Source organism: Microcaecilia unicolor, chromosome 9 (genome assembly GCF_901765095.1).
Source record: "Microcaecilia unicolor chromosome 9, aMicUni1.1, whole genome shotgun sequence".
Classification (NCBI taxonomy): domain Eukaryota; kingdom Metazoa; phylum Chordata; class Amphibia; order Gymnophiona; family Siphonopidae; genus Microcaecilia; species Microcaecilia unicolor.
In genome coordinates this window covers 15,609,576-15,625,000 of record NC_044039.1, presented here as the reverse complement: position 1 = coordinate 15,625,000, position 15,425 = coordinate 15,609,576, and the positions used below count along the sequence as shown (strand labels likewise).

The following is a 15,425-nucleotide window of genomic DNA, read 5'->3' as shown; positions in this document are numbered from 1 at the left end:
TCCCAGACTGCCTGTCTCAAATATAAGCTCACTTCTGTCAGTTCAAAACTCCAGTGAACTACATTTCCCAGCATTACCTTCAGGTGTTATATGATCCCCAGCTACTTCCTCACTACTTCTCCCAGACTGCCTGTCTCAAATATAAGCTCACTTCTGTCAGTTCAAAACTCCAGTGAACTACATTTCCCAGCATTACCTTCAGGTGTTATATGATCCCCAGCTACTTCCTCACTACTTCTCCCAGACTGCCTGTCTCAAATATAAGCTCACTTCTGTCAGTTCAAAACTCCAGTGAACTACATTTCCCAGCATTACCTTCAGGTGTTATATGATCCCCAGCTACTTCCTCACTACTTCTCCCAGACTGCCTGTCTCAATATAAGCTCACTTCTGTCAGTTCAAAACTCCAGTGAACTACATTTCCCAGCATTACCTTCAGGTGTTATATGATCCCCAGCTACTTCCTCACTACTTCTCCCAGACTGCCTGTCTCAAATATAAGTTCACTTCTGTCAGTTCAAAACTCCAGTGAACTACATTTCCCAGCATTACCTTCAGGTGTTATATGATCCCCAGCTACTTCCTCACTACTTCTCCCAGACTGCCTGTCTCAAATATAAGCTCACTTCTGTCAGTTCAAAACTCCAGTGAACTACATTTCCCAGCATTACCTTCAGGTGTTATATGATCCCCAGCTACTTCCTCACTACTTCTCCCAGACTGCCTGTCTCAATATAAGCTCACTTCTGTCAGTTCAAAACTCCAGTGAACTACATTTCCCAGCATTACCTTCAGGTGTTATATGATCCCCAGCTACTTCCTCACTACTTCTCCCAGACTGCCTGTCTCAAATATAAGCTCACTTCTGTCAGTTCAAAACTCCAGTGAACTACATTTCCCAGCATTACCATGAGCTCGGTTCCTTTCACAGCTCTCCTGAGATGCCTCTGGTGAAAGAATTAATGTATAACCAGTAACTGGCTGCCTAGTGATTCACAGCATCATCCTAGAAAGATAACCAATTAGAGGATAATGGTTAGAGGTCATGTAGTAGCAGAGCAGAGATTACATCCTTCTTGTCTAAAACTAAATTAGTATTTTATAAATGACTATGAACTCTGGCTCTCTTGTAATATATATATAATCCCATGAAAGATAGATGTAGAAATAGGGTCATTTTAGGAATTTGCATATTACGCTGGTGATATATTACTATATACTACACCAAACTCTCTTCCCAGTATATTGGATGTAATCAATTCTTTTTCCTCTCTGGTTATAAAATAAACTGGTCCAAATCAGCCATAATGCCGCTAAATACACTAGTCTACTTTAAGGGGACCATATAGAATAAGTGTGAGGATTAAATCAATCAATAATCTTCAAATCATCCCAAACACTAAAGAATTAGGAGAAAACGGGTTGATCAATGACGAGGTGAACAGCTCCATCAGTATAACTGAAAAGTTCTTTAGATGACTCTCTGCTGTTATTAATTCTGAAGATCCCCGCGTACCACAACATGAAGGAGTTAATAATGAATACACTGTGAAAAGGCTAAATACACTAGTGCATAGATCTCAGATATCTCAATACCCATTTTCCTGGGAACCTAAGAAAATTAAATATCTAGGAGTATGGTATTCGAAATCAGTGGATCAGACTATGTCTCTTATTAAAGACCAAATCTTAAATTTAACCTCTTCCATTTTAAATTTATGGTCTCCGCTTTATTTGACGTGGTGGGGAAGGATAGAGGCTATTAAGATGGTTCTAGCACCAAAGTTAAATTGCATTTTTATTATAACCCCCCTCTCTTTTTCCAAATTCACTCTACAATAAGATTGACTCCTTATTAATTACGTTTCTTTGGAGACAAAAACCTCCTCGCATTGCACTCAAAAAAAACTTAAACTACCAAAACATTTGGGAGGTCTGAATGTCCCTGATTTCAAAAACTATCACACGGCCTTTCGACTTGCACAGTCTTTAATGTGGTTCCAAAGGGAATTCTCTCATCTCACGCCCAGATGGCAGATTTTTGAGGCCGCCTTGGTGCACCCTTGCCCTTTATAGCTTCTCCCATATACCGATTTGTATCCATATACAAAACGCCTTAGGCTGTTAAAAGCCTCTGCTGCTAATATCCGTATGTTTCGATCTGGTCTTGGAATTAGCGCTAACTCACTGGAAGATGTCTCTCTCTGGTATAACTCTGGTTTTCAATCTGCTCTCCTGCAGTCTCAACAGACGGAATAGAAAGGAAAGGGTATAGGGTTGTTATCTCACCTATATATTGCTGGTAATCTGTTATCACCTGAGGCTCTATCTGCATTATATAATGTCTCGTTAATAGATTCTCACACATGGAAGGACATATCTCTATATATAAAAGGCACCACCAACGTTCTAAATGAAGCCTCCAGCCGGAAGTGTGAAGGGGGAGAGATATCCGGTTTCCCCATGAGTGTCTGCCCCGCCCTCGCTCTCTCTGTAACACAAACAGTGAAGGAAAACACAGCAAAGCACGAAATCAAATCGCTCTCTCTGTAACAGTGAAGGACTCAGAGTGGGGAGGGGAGAGAAGGCAGAAGCCCTCACTATCTCTGTAACACAGCACAGCAAGAAACTTAACACTGAAGGACTCGACTCCGAGGGGGGAGGGGACAGACAGCACAGGGGAAGGGAGAGAGGGCAGAGGGAGGGACACACACACTCCCACATGCACACAGAAGAAAATCTTGCTAGCCCCCGTTTCATTTGCATCAGAAACGGGGCTTTTTTTTTACTAGTCTCACTATATTTTGACCTTTCAAGTCTCCCACTGTCTTATAACAACTCCCTCAGGTTTTATCTCCTTCTGCCGCAACATTGCCTCAGGTGGTAAGAAGGCATCTTTAATGTATAATAAAACTTCAGGATCTATATGTTGACGCTGTTGCTCCATTAAAGCTATCTTGGGAACAGGACTTAAGTTTAGATGCGTCTGAATTTGATTGGTACACCTTTTGGGTTAACTCCATGCGTCCCACTAACTCAGCAGCGATATCCCAATCCTCATATTTTATATTCCACAGAGCCTAATGGACCCCTGCTTGAGTAGCAAGGATCACTGAGTGTCAACTTTAAATGCTGGTCTTGTCAGGAAAAAGATGGATCATTAGCACATATGGTCTTTTTCTGTAAAAACGTCAGAGCATACTGGCGACTTATTTGGGCAAAAATGTGTCTTATTTTTCACTTGCCTGTGTGTACTGCAATCTCCTATGAGGTTGTGATTTTGCGAGCGTCTTGTCCTAATATCTCTCTTTTAGATTCTGATAAGAAATTGTTCAATAGCTGTTGCTTTGCACTTAATTGTCTCAAATTGGAAATATAATGTGCATCTAAATTATAATGAATGGTGGAATTACGTCTGTGTGATAAAGTATGAAACAATTCTGGCCCGTAAACATCGCAGAGTACAGTCTGTCTTAAGGACTTGGGCTTGCTTAGACTTGTTTTGTCAGGAACCACATAGCACTAATTGACCTTATGCATCCCTGCTATTTGTCTATAGGTATTGTCATGGAACGCTTATTTACCATGGATTGTTGATATTGTTTGACTTTGTGTTTACTTTTATGTTAAAAAACCTTTAATAAAAATATTGGAAAAAAAAAATAAAAAGGAAAAAGCATCTCGAGGATATAGAAACGTGACGGCAGATAAGGACCAAAAGGCCCATCCAGTCTGCCCATCCTCAGAAACCAATAACGCTTCCTTTCCTAGGGGATCCCACATGCCTGTCCCACATTTTCTTAATTTCTGACATAGTCCCTATCTCCACGACCTCCACTTGGAGGTTCAAATATTTGTCATATCATACCTGCATATATGATAATGTGCACATGCATGAACCATCAGGAAAATGGGGTCACATTCTTTAAGAACGCACCTTCTTTCACATTGTGGGCACTTTTGATGAAAAGTACACCCTCTACATACATAGTGTGCACTGCTTTGCAAAGTATACACTCTTGATGTTTGTTGCAGAGCAAATAAAACTACCAATTTTCTGGCTGTCCTTTACAAAACAGTTCACATGAAGTGAAACAATAGGAAGTAGTAAAGAACAAGAAAGACAAGGAATGGATGGATATTCTGAAGAACTGGAGGAGAAGATTTTGAGGTGAGAGTAAACTAGAAATGATAAACACCGACGGTATCGCTGATAATCCCAATAACCTCCTCCAGGAACTTGTCCAACCCTTTTTTAAAACCCAGATACGCTAACCGCTGTTACCACATCTTCCGACAGTAAGGGTGGTGCAGTGAAACCACCTTTACTTCAGAACCTTTGTGTACATATATCTGGCAGGCTTTTCCTGACTGACACACTTAAGTACATAAGTATTGCCATACTGGGAAAGACCAAAGGTCCATCAAGCCCAGCATCCTGTTTCCAACAGTGGCCAATCTAGGTCACAAATACCTGGCAAGATCCCAAAAATGTACAAAACATTTTATACTGCTTATCCCAGAAATAGTGGATTTTCCCCTGTCCATTTAATAGCAGTCTATGGACTTTTCCTTTAGGAAGCCGTCCAAACCTTTTTTAAACTCCGCTAAGCTAACTGCCTTTACCACGTTCTCTGACAATGAATTCCAGAGTTTAATTACACGTTGAGTGAAGAAAAATTTTCTTCTATTCGTTTTAAATTTACTACATTGTAGCTTCATCGCATGCCCCCTAGTCCTATTATTTTTGGAAAGCGTGAACAGACGCTTCACATCTACCCGTTCAACTCCACTCACACTTTGAATTTGCATCTCATTAACTTATTTCATCGTTGCATAATATTTTCTTGGTAATTTCACAGTAGAAGCTGCATGATCATCCATTAGCATGAACCCTGAGTAAGTCAACCTGCATCTGGGGCTGTGAGGTGAGGGAATTCTATTGGGAGGTGCCCAAATTGCTAATGGCACATCTGTATAAGTCTTATTCAATGTCCGAAGCATCAATAGGCCAAGCTAAGAGGAGTGAAGGTTATGGATAGGGTGGTAAGGCAGCTAACCATTGGAATGTTAAAGGTGGTTAATAATTACAGATAGGTTAGACAAAAGGCACATGTACTGATTTCTGTTTGTGGGTGTGAGAGAAAATGTGCTACTAAAATCTGGCAGGTTGTATGGGTGCAAAGAAGTGAGCTGCTATGTTGCAATGCTACAGAGCCAGAGACCACACACAAACTGCAAATAAATTATAGATTAAGAATGTGGTGTGCCTGTATAAATACAACAGACTAGGCTTGATGGGCAGGGACACATTGTTGTACAGGAGATGTTAAAATTCTTCAGTGCTGCTGCTTTACACCTTTCTTGGTGCCTTGAAGTCATGCTACTGTTCTTAGATTTCACATGTTGCATTCCTGTTGTTCCAGAACCTGTATTTGGGACAGGTAAGTAGTAGCTCCTTTTTGATAGAGGAACAGTACAGATGAACATTTAAGCTGAATTAAGAACATAGGAAAAGCCATACTGAGTTAAACCAAGGTCCATCAAGCCTAGAACCCGGTCACTGAAAGGGAGCCATGTAGGTCCCAAATAGTAGATCTATTTCTCATAGCTGATTTCCAGGGATGAACAATGACGCCCAAGTCCATTTACAATTTTCCTTTCTAAATAGGTGCCTTAAGTCTTTTCATGTGATCTTTCAGTTGAACAGAAAGTAGGTTCTCATCTTCATCTCATCATTTGCACCTATAACTTATAATGGTAAACCACAACATACTACTAAGAATACTTGGCCACTTCGGGATTGAAGGAAATGTACTTAACTGGATCAAAGGCTTTCTAACCACCAGAACTTATCAAGTAATATCAAACTCAAACATATCACCACCATGGAAAGCTGTCTGTGGAGTACCTCAAGGATCATCATTATCACCAATACTCTTCAACATGATGATGATTCCACTGGCACAGTCCTTATCCAATCGAGGCCTTAACCCATTCATTTACGCAGATGATGTCACAATCTACATCCCCTTCAGACATGACCTGACAGAAATAACCAATCAAATTAGCGATGGCCTGAACATCATGGACTCCTGGGCAAACTCATTCCAACTGCAACTGAACACTGAAAAAACACATTGCCTCATCCTCTCCTCTCAACATAACAAGTACAAACCCTCAACCATAAATACCCCAGGACACACCCTCCATATCTCAGACAGCTTGAAAATACTCGGCGTCACACTCGACTGCAACCTTACTCAAGAGTCAAGTAAACTCTAATAAAGAAAATGTTCTACTTAATATGGAAGCTCAAACAACTAAAACCTTTCTTCCCAAGAGAAACCTTTCGAAACCTAATACAATCAATGGTCCTAAGTCGTGCAGACTATTGCAACGGAATCTACAGGGGATGCAAAGAACAACTCACAAAAAATCTCCAGGCTGCCCAAAATACAGCAGCCAGATTGATATTCATCAAACACGATTCGAAAGTGCTGAACCCTTCGAGAAAAGCTGCATTGACTCCCAATCAAAGAACGGATCATCTTCAAAATCTGCACTGTAGTCCACAAAATTATATACGGTGTAGTCCCAGGATACATGATAGACCTTATAGATCTACTACTAAGAAACAGAGTCGGATCGTCAATATCATACCTAAACCTTCACTACCCAAATTGCAAAGGACTGAAATACAGAACAGCTCACGTATCCGGCTTCTCCTACATAAGCGCACAACTATGGAATGGCCTCCCAAAAGCGGTGAAAACAATCCATGATCACCTGAACTTCAGGAAATCACTAAAAAAACAACCTCTTCAAAAAGGCCTACCCCAACGACCCAATGTAAACCTCTTCACCCAGGAACATAACATTACTAATGATCATACTGGACATCACACAATCTTCATCCCTTCCGATCCTCCACATATACCTCATTCGATCACTATACAACCTTGTATGTCATCAACCGACTTGGCAAGTGCCTTTGACGGTACTAGGTAAGCCACATTGAGCCTGCAAATAGGTGGGAAAATGTGAGGTACAAAATAAATAATCATTTCCCCACAAAGCTCTGATTCGATAGTAACACTTTTGTTGCCTAATGTTCTAAGGATTTGGGGTCTTCTTACCAATGTTGGTACCACAGTACCCCTCTCATGGTGCTTTAGAGTCTTCCTGCTAGTGTAACTACCCTTTGTTCTCTTTGGATGCCAGTGGCTTTCATGCCACTCTTGATGCCTCTGAGTGCTGCAGCCTCTGACGTCTGCCTGCCAACCAATTTTAAGCAAATTTGATTAACAGTGGAATGTGCCATCCATTTTTAGAGTGCAGAATTGCTTGTTCCATTGACTTGAATGGACTTGAAAATGAACCAAATGAGTGATTCTTCCAAAAATTTACCAAATAGGTTTTGTTTTCCAGGCACATTCCTAAAAGACATTACTTTGCATTTCCAGAACAAAATTGTCCTTCATCAGTGCAGTGCATGGTTTCTTTACCACTGTGTAGCATGCCTGTGTTGCATAATTTAATTTTTCATAAGAATGTTAATATGTGGTTTCTTATTACAGTGGAAACCAAATTTTGTTAAAACCCAGCAAACTATTACTATATAAATTCACTCTTATTAGTTCCTTCATTCTTGCGTCCGTTTATTCTCTAGAGGGGTTCAGCCAATAGCATAGTGAGGGTTCTCCAGTCCCCAGGAGCCAATGTTTGTATTGTGTCCCTTTTCTTCACAGTAGGAGAGTGTAGCTGGTGGCATAGTGGACTCGGTACTTCTCTAATCCATTGTCCTGCCCATGACGCCCATGGTTCATAGGATATAACAGACAAGTTCCATATTTACTAAGTGAGAGCTTAGGACTCAGTGCAGTGATCAAATCAGGATCTTCCCCTTCATTTAACTAAGAGAATACAGAAGAGGATTCAGTAATTAAGCTCAAAAGCACTCTAAGGGGTCCTTTTACTAAGTTGCATTAGTCGCTAACATGCAGCAAAAAATGGCAACGCAGGATGTGCTAAAGCATTACACACTAGTTTTTGCATGTGTTAACCACAGGGTAAATATTTTTTTTGTATTTTTAAGAGGTTTGTCAGGGGCAGAGAGTGGGCATTCCTATGCTAACCAGTTAACCCATCTATGTTATCGTTCGCTGACTGGGTAGTGCATAGATCATGCAGGAACCCTTACTACCTACAAAATAGGTGGCAGTAAGTGTTCCTTTGAATTTTAAAAAAATGGTATTTGCCAATTAGCGCATGGGCATTAATGAAATACATTGAATATTAGGGGTTTTATGGCTGTGGTAAAAATGGCCTTAGTATGTGGGAATGACCCGTGTAAGGGTACACTGAGGCTGTTTGTTGCCGCAGCTTAGTAAAAGAACCCCTACGAAAATAAGCAAACATTTGTTTAGAAAAAAAAAATCAAAACATTTGAACAGATCTGAAAAGAGAGCTGTGCCTGATCCAGATTGTCTCACAGGGCTAATCCAGTCATGGGTTTACCCTGTTGCAGGCCAGACCAACCGAGAGAGTGAGTCAGGCCTGGGGCAGGGCTGCTGCTGCCGGGCAGCCCCCCCCCCCCCCCAGGACCACCACGTTACCAGACTTTAAAAATTGGGAGCGCTGGAACCCAAAGTGTGTGTGGGGGGGGGGGAGACACATTTTGCCCCACCTCCCTGCCCCCTGCTGCAACTCCACATACCTTGGCTGGCAGGGGTTCCCAAGCCTCATCAGCAGAAGCCTTCCTCCAGCACTGTTCTCTGCCGGGCTGCAGCTGCTTTTCCACGAAACACTGTATCTGCTCCTCCTCGGCCTTAAAGGCGGGCCCGGCGCTGGCGTTTTCTGTTTCCTGCTCTTGTCAGGACATGATCATTTAGGTTTAGTCAAGAACAGGAAAGAGACCTCAGTGCTGGGCCCTCCTTTCAGGCCGAACCTGGGGAACACTACCCCCCCCCCCCCCCCCCCGTCTTGGCCCTGTTGCAGGGCTTCTGATTTCCTCATTCCATTTTCTAAGAACAGCAAGACTACAAGTCCCTGCATGCAATGGGGTAAACCCAGTTTGGGATCAACCCTGTCGAGCGAATCAGGTCTGTCCTTTATACATGATAAATTACAAACAGATTAAAGCTGTTTTCTTTGAATTCTCAAATTATTTTTATAAACTGTGTAAGTCTCAGAATGCAGTCTGAGCTTGGGATCTGTTCCCATTTCCTGCTTTCAGTTTGAGGAAGGAGGGGTCTTATCAACTGAAAAAAAAAACAAATGTGAAAATGTTAGAAGAAAAAAGGCCTGTATGATGAGGCAGGTCTTTAAATATGAAATAACTTTACTAACAATAGTAAAATCTTAGCATGTCTGCACAGACTATACTGAAAGCTACCTGGGCTTTTCCTAAATATTGTGTCTACAGCAACTGTAAACTAAAAACCTACCTCTTCAAAAAGGACTACCCCAACGACCCCACGTAACCCTCTTCATCTACCAACACAGCATGACTTTGATCGAACAGGACATCACGCAATCTTCATTCATTCCGACCCTCCACTTATACCTCATACGGTCACTATACAACTTTGCCCAGTCGGTGGATAACAAATACAAACGCCTTTGACGGTACTATGTGAGCCACATTGAGCCTGCAAATAGGTGGGAAGATGTGGGGTACAAATGCAACAAATAAATAAACATCATTAATCACATAATCTGTTTGCAAATAGTGTGCCAGCTTACTTGCATTTGTTGCTGGCTCTCATGCACATAGCAACACATAGCTATCTTTACATTAAAACAAACAAACCAGTCCAGAACTGGCAGTCATTGGAGTGCCCAAGATCTGTAGTACAAATGAAGCATTCTGCCATAAAATATGGGAAACTGCGTAAAAAGTGTAGCTCTGTGAACGATGCAACACACACGTCTAGCTCTTCTTTGTAAAGAATCACTTTTTCGTGTTGCTTGTGAAATGACCTCCCACTGGGTGGAGGTATAGACCTGTTCATAAGTGAGACATGAAGATGGCAACTGTGCAGAATATGGTGAAAAGAGCCGAGATAATACTGGAAGATACTCAGGATTCCAGAATCAGGTATGATTTCTTGGTATACATGGGGAGGGGGTTGTGAAAGATGAATTATAAACTTTTTAGTACTAATATATGAAAAGTCAGTAAAATATTTATTTGGATATATTAACTGCCTTTATGGAAAAAAAACAAATCACCCAATGTGCTGTACAGCAGGTTCAGCTTGACATAAAATTTACAATTTTATTAACAGCATTATAGTAAAATGGACAAGTATAAACAGAGATGCAATCAGTGAGGTAACCCTGGAGAGGGAAAATTGTGTCCTAGTAATAGAAATGTAAGATTGTACCTGATACATTTCAGGGGTAATTTTATGAGGCAACCCAGTCCTCAGGGCACACCTAGCCAGTCAGGTTTTCAGGATATCTGCATTGAATATTTATGAGATTAATGTGCATACATTGCCACCTTGGTATGCAAATTTATCTAATGCATATTCATTGTGGATATTCTGAAATCCTTACTGAACAGGTGTGCCCCGAGGACAGGGTTGAGAACTAATGTTCTAGATCATACTCATTTTAGCTCAGTGGTTCCGTCCTGGAGATGCCCCGGTTGGTCAGGTTTTCAGGATGTCCACAATGAATATTCATGAGAGAGATTTGCATGCACATCTATCTCATGCATATTTATTGCTGATATCCTGAAAACCTGAGTGACTAGGTGTGCCCTGAGTTGAGATCCACTGTTCTTGATCATGCTACACAGTAGCTATTAGACAAGAAAGCATTAAAGATTCTGTACCATGACCTGTCTAGAACCCATGTAGCCACTCATCCAAAATGGTAGCAAACTCATCTAATTGCACACATGTAGTTTGTTTAATCTACCTAAATAAGGCAAGGATGATACTGGGTGATAATTAGTGCAGCCAGCAATAGAGATACACTTGCTGTAGCAATTATGGTAACTGTCGCTCTAAAAATACCAAAACATGTCTCAGGCACAAGAGTTTTCCCCAACTCTTTCCAGACATTTTTTTCCATGCTAACAAAATGAAATTCAGTAAAGGCAGAGAGCCTGCCACTACACAATCACCTTGATTTTCATAGCAAATATTTTGTTTCAGTACACAAGAGGGAGACCGTCCAGACTTAATCCTGTACAGATCCGGAGCAAATGTATTCCAGTTAGAGGGCCTGGAGAGGTGAATAGAAGCTATATGCCAGAATGGGCAAATAACTTTAGGGGTGGGGCACAGAGGCAGAGAAGAGTGCAATAATCAGGCTGTCAATCTCCCGTAAATTGATGGGCAGCCTTAAAAATTGAGAAAGAATGGATCTGTCAGAAGGTCTGTAAATTTGCCTGCTTTGGCAGTAAATCTGCTAAGCTTGCATGTCTCTTCCGGTTGTTGCTGATGGTATTGGTGCATGGGGCAGTAACTGTAAATGATATATGGCTGAACCACCATCCATGATCCCACACTGTGAGCAGAGTGTGATTAAGACAGGGAAACTAGGCATGTGCTTAGAGCCCAAAAGTTTAGGGGAGCCCTGTAAGATGTGGTCAGGACTCAGTAATGCTTATGTCTTTCTATGTTTAAATTGTACAGCGCTGCGTAACCCTAGTAGCGCTTTAAAAATGTTAGTTAGTTAGTTAGTTAGTAGTAGTAACTTACGGTGGAGTGAAATACACCATAAGTATATGTAATAAGCTTTGGTCCCTATACACACTTTTGTGTTCATCAATGTAATATGTCAAATTGCTTGTCCAAGAGATGCTTTTAGACACTATCCTATGTAATAAAACGCACCTCCAACGTTCTGAAGCCGAGAAAGTGAAGCCTTCAAGCCTTGAAGCATTCCTGCAACGTTCCGGAACTATGTGTCGTCAATTGAGGAGATGGAGCTTTACAGAGCGCACGAATGCTTCAAGGCTTGAAGGCTTCAGTTTCTCGGCTTCAGAACGTTGGAGGTGCGTTTTATTATATAGGATGTGTTCGGTGCTTTTCTGTAGCACATGGGGGGTATTTAATATATTTAATTTATGCTGATTAAAGTGGAGAAGTGGCTGGAGGGGGGCAGGGGAGATAGGACAATCACTGGGTGGCTGGAGGGGGGCAGGGGACACAGGAGAATTGCTGGGTGGCTGGAGGGGGGGCAGGGGAGATAGGAGAATCGTTGGGTGGCTGGAGGGGGAGCAGGGGACAGAGGAGACTTACTGGGTGGCTGGAGAGGGGGCAGGGGAGAGAAGAGCATCGGTGGGTGGCTGGAGGGGGGCAAGGGAAAAAGAATCGCTGGGTGGCTGGAGGGGGGATGGAGGAGACACACTCGCACCCAGCAGTCTCACTCTCTCTCTGTCACACACACACACTCGCACATTCACTCTCTCTCTCTCACACAGTCACTCTCACACACACTCTCTCAAACATGCACACTCCGAGGAAACCCTTGCTAGCTCCCGTTTCATTTGTGTCAGAAGCGGGCCTGTTTTACTAGTTATTTAATGTTTTATTCAGTTATTTAGTATTTTTTTATAAAGTCTATGTATGTGTTAAGTTTTAGTATTATTTAATTTATTATGACATTTTATATTATTTATTCATTATATTATGATTTATGTCTGGTTATGATATTGCTATATCTTGGTTTTATTTGTTTTAGCAGTATGTATTGCCCCTGAAGCAGCCCATGTTGTGCACACTTTTTAATTTACTTATTAATAAAGTCTCTTGTTCCATTTATCACCGTGTCTGTTCCAACGTCTTCATTCCTTTTGGAAATTGCGGACTGTTTGCCAGGTTTTATGTATTTTTTCAGTATTCTACAGATTTCTAAATCAAAGCCAGAAGGATAGCTAAAGTACATGGATATTTTTCAGAAGTTAGCCCTCTACAACTCTCCAATCCTCCTTTCCAGATCAGAGGATCCAGTCAATGGAAAGTTTGCTCTTGTCACAGGGAGGAAGGGGTGAGGCACAGGAGCTTTAGGGGTGACTGAGCTTTGCATGGGACCTTGGGAACAGCCAGTGCAACCCCCATGTATCTCGGGAGGGGAATAAGAATTGGCATTTAAAAAGGGGGATGGGGTAAGAGTGAGGTCTGCTGCAGGCTGAGGAGCTGGCAGGAAAAGCAAGAACTTTACATGATGATAGACCTGGTGAGGGGTGACACTGAGCGATGAGCAGTAGGACGGCACTAGAAAAAGAGAGAGTCTAAAAAGTGAAAGGGTGCATGCATGCATGTGTATAAGAGCGAGAAACTACATGTGTGTGTATGTTCACATGCTTGAAGATTGTGAGAATGCTTGTATATGTGTGTGACTGAAGAGCAAGAGTGCATGAATGTGTGTGTACAGTTTTCTGATGAGCACGAGTGCATGAGTGTGTGTGTGACTGAAAAGTAAGAGAGTGTTTGTGCGTGTGTCTCTGGTGGGGACAGTTCCATATAAATGGAGTTTCCCTTTGCAGTGGAGAATTCCACTGGTACAAATATCCCTGTGTGTATAGTAAGTGAAGGGAAGTTTTAGGGCCCAAGAAAAATTTACTCAGGGGTCCTTTTACAAAGACACGCTGAAAAAATGGCTTGCGGTAGTGTAGGCATGGGTTTTGGGTGCACACCAATCCATTTTTTTAGAGCGCCTGTAACAAAGGTCTCTTTTTTTTTCTGAAAATGGATGTGCGGCAAAATCAAAATTGCTGTGCGTCCATTTTAGGTCTGAGACCTTTACCGCCAGCCATAGAACTAGCGGTAAAGAATTTAAACCTACGCTTGTCAGATGCCATTTGGCGTGCGTCCGCTATGCGTGCCAGAAAATAAAAATATTTTTCAGACGCACACCAAAATTGAAATTACCACAAGAGCCACACGGTAACCAGGCGGTAACTCCAATTTGGCGTGCGTAGACGCCTACGCGGCTTAGTAAAAGGGGTCCTCAGTTAACTATTAAGTTAACTGGGCAAGTTCCTCTGAAAACTGCCCTAATATTGCCTCCATTGTCTATAGCTCTGTATCTTTTCTGAAGTGATACAAAACAAAATATTTTATTTTGCTTCTGTTTGTGAAAGTTTTTCACACATCAAACTTTGTAAATTTCCCATGCACATTGCCCATAAATCTCACTATTTGGGACAGTCCACTTTGGCATCTCTGGTTTGTACCAGAGTCAATGGAGGAAGGAAATTACTTGCCCATTGCCCAATATCCTGGTTTTAAGCCCACTACTGCAAGGCTGTTGATACCCAGTTTCAAGGAGGAAGACACTTTGGTGAGTCCTGATTTTGAGCTTACATCCTAATTCAGTGTAGTCACTGATTCTACTCATTGAAATTGACATCTGAGGTCCCATAATGCACAATAGGATATGGTTGTCAGAAATCTAGATCTAGCCTAAAATCGCCCTCCTGGAAATAAGTAACTTGGCAGCTCTGCAGCTTTAACCACTAAGTTATTCCATTTGAGGTAATTGCCAAGTCTCCATGTTCGCTTACAAACTTACTGCCGCCTTGCCCACAGTTAGGCTGTGCAATTTCCCTGCTACTTCTGAAAAGGTGAAATGTGGAGTTAAGCCACAAAACATGCATAAAGATCTTAGTGGGAGGGGGGGTGGGGGTAGGCAGTGGTAAAGCTGTCAACTGGGTTCAGATTCGCAGGACAGAGTTGATCCAATTCTGGGGTTACCCCAGTGCATGCTGGGACCTTATAGATTCAACCCTGTCCTGCAAATCTGGATCCAATTGGCAGCCTTAAGGAGTGGTGAAAAAAAGAAGTAAGTTGGGGGGAGTCGAGGATCGGGGGACCCACAAATTTATGATTGGCTGGAGCAAAATATAGTGTTAATTTAACCCTGACCTTGAGTATATGAGAACTGAAGGAAGATTGGTCTTTCCTCAACCACCATCACATACGCCAGTGATTCTCAAACCTGTCCTGGGGGAATAGATAGGTTTTCAGGTTTCCACAATGAATATTGATGATATAAATTTGCATACTAAGGAGGCAGTGTATGCAAATCAATCTCTTGCATATTCATTGTGGCTATCCTGAAAACCTGTCTGGCTGGCATGCCTCCAGGACTTGGGTTGGGAATCATTGATCTTGGCAGCCAAAAAAAAAAAAACTTAACTAAAATTTTATTAAGATGGTCAGTAAAAATTTTCTGAGTCTAGTCAACCTTGCTGGTGATGATTCAAATTAGCCAAATCTTCCTCCTGTTCAATCTTTAATCAAGCCTACTTGAATATTGTCTTTAATGGTAGCAGATATTCAGGGAAAACTCAATGGGGTCCTTTTAAAAAGGCTCGCTGAAAAGTGGCTTGCGGTAGTGTAGGCGCGGGTTTTGGGCACACAGCACGCCTGTAAAAAAATGGCCTCTTTTTCCCCCAA

General features: G+C 41.8%; 1 protein-coding gene across 1 annotated transcript in view; it reads right to left on the bottom strand.

The window, feature by feature from the left end:
• Positions 1-15,425, bottom strand: part of LOC115477839 (methyltransferase-like protein 25) — a 272,956-nt gene that overhangs the window by 176,609 nt on the left and 80,922 nt on the right. The gene's annotated exons all lie outside the window — the stretch shown is intronic.